Here is a 2,646-nt window from a genome sequence, read left to right on the forward strand (position 1 = left end):
GCAGCGCAACTCGCGCATGCACAGTAGGGAACCGGGCAGTGAAGCCGCAGCGCTTCACTTCCCGATTCCCTCACCGAGGATGGTGGCGAGAAAAGCCGAAAGCGTCCATTTTTTAAAAGTCAAAAGCTGCTGGCTTTTAAAAAACAAAATTCAGGTGAACCATCGCTAAAGGTTGAAGAAAAATAAATTCAGTCTGCACCTTTCTCATAGTCCCCTTTACATCACAGTCCCCATAAGATTACCCCCTCACATCATGGTCCCCATCAGAGTACCCCCCTACATCAGGGTCCCCATCAGAGTACCCCATTACATCAGGGTCCCCATCAGAGTACCCCCTTACATCAGGGTCCCCATCAGAGTACCCCCTTACATCAGGGTCCCCATCAGAGTACCCCCTGACATCAAGATCCCCATCACAGTACCCCCTTACATTATGGTCCCCATCATCAGAGTACCCCCTTACATCATGGTCCCCATCAGAGTACCCCCTTACATCAGGGTCCCCATCATAGTACCCCCTTACATCAGGGTTCCCATCAGAGTACCTCCTTACATCAAGATCCTCATCACAGTACCCCCCTAAATCAGAGAACCCCTTACATCAGGGTTCCCATCAGAGTACCCCCTAACATCAAGGTCCCCATCACAGTACCCCCCCAAAGCAGAGTATCCCCTTACATCAGGGCCTCCATCAGAGTACCCCCTTACCTCAAGATCTCCATCACAGTACCCCCCAAATCAGAGTACCCCCTTACATCAGGGTCACCATCAGAGTACCCCCCTACATCAAGATCCCCATCACAGTACCCCCTTACATCAGAGTCCCCGTCAGAGTACCCCCTTACATCAGAGTACCCCTTACATCAGGATCCCTATCAGAGTCCCCCTTTACATCATGGTCCCCATCAGAGTACCCCCCTTACATCAGAGTACCCCTTACATCATGGTCCCCATCAAAGTACCCCCTTACATCAAGATCCCCATCACAGTACCCCCTAAATCAGAGTATCCCTTACATCAGGGTCACCTTTAGAGTACCCCCTACATCAAGATTCCCATCACAGTACCCCTTAAATCAGAGTACCCCCTTACATTAGGGTCCAGATCAGAGACCCCCTTAACTTTAGGGTTCACATGAAAGCCCCCCTTAACATTAGGGTTCCCATCAGATTCCCCCCCCCTTTTAGGGTTGCCACCTCATCCCTTTAAACCCAAACACATATGAAACTTTTTTTTATTTTTATTTTTTCTACTGAAGACTGCACGGTTTTGTTTACGTACCTTAATTACGTACAATTGATGAAATGTATTTTAGCTTGGTAAAAAAAAAAGCTGCTGTGTGCAAGAGGTCTTACAGTATAAAAAAAACTGAATAGGCCCGAACTCTGAGGTCAAGTGCAGGATTTAATACAGACTGAGAGCTGTCTTTGACAGCTCGGTCTCTATACTGGGAATGAACAGCTAGCACAGAAACCTCTGCCACAAGCTGCACAACCAATTTAACCACTTGCCTGCTGAGCACTTTCAGTCCCTTCCTGCCCAGGCCAATTTTCAGCTTGTTTGTGCGGTCATGCAACACTGTACCTAAATACATTTTTTATTATTTTTTTTCCCCACAAATAGAGCTTTATTTTGGTGGTATCTACTCACCGCAGTTTTATTTATTTATTAAAAAAAAAAAAAAAAAAAAATTGTGAAAAAAAAAAAAGTTTTTCTTCTCGGTCAGAAAATTTGGTAAATAAGTACATTATCTCCTTCACTGATTTGTGCTAATGAGGCTGCACTGATGGGTAGTGATAGGCTGCCCTGATGGGCACTGATGAGGTGGCACTGACGAGGAGGCAATGATAGGTGGCACAGATGGGCAGCACGGACTTGCATCACTGATGGGCACAGAATGGCCTCACTGATGCAGACACCCGAACCTGCAAAAACTAATTTCAGGGAGGTGGCAAACTCATTTCAGGGAGGTGGCGCTCCACACCTGCAATAACTTTTTCAATATTTTTTAACGGTGCTTTGGGGGAAGGGAGTGGGGGATATGTGGCAGTTGACGGTGTCAGTAGTTTTTTATTTTTACATATTGATTTTTTTACAATTTAATTTTGGGTGGAGGGAGTTGGGGAGTGGATAGCGTTGGTAGGGCAGCGGGGAGTTGTGTCAGTAGTTTTTTATTTTATATATTTGTTTTTTACACTTGAATTTTTTAGAATTCGTTTTTTTTAATACATTTTTTAGGGGCTTTGGTGAGATATCAGCGGTCTAAACAGACCCCTGACATCTCCCCTTTAAGAAAGAGGAAGGATCTGAGGACACAGATTCCCCAGTCCCTTTCTCAGCACTGAAGATGAATGAACAGGAGACAGAGGCTCCTCTCCATTCATAAACTAAAGCACAGTTTACTCTTCTCAGTTATCACAGGATACAGGAGCGATCTAGCTCCCTGTGTCCAATTTTTAACTGGAAGGGGTCGGTAAATGACATATTTATCAGCCCCTTGCTCCACTCTCCATCCTGACAGATCCCCCCCCCCCCCCCACACCTAGTGGGAGAGGAGAGGAGAGAAGTCGGCTGTGGGGGACAAGGAGAGAGGGGCAGATGAGAACGCGGAGCGGGCCGACGGAGAACAGTGAGGGAGGAGAAGGA

Source organism: Rana temporaria, chromosome 1, assembly GCF_905171775.1.
Source record: "Rana temporaria chromosome 1, aRanTem1.1, whole genome shotgun sequence".
NCBI classification, from domain to species: domain Eukaryota; kingdom Metazoa; phylum Chordata; class Amphibia; order Anura; family Ranidae; genus Rana; species Rana temporaria.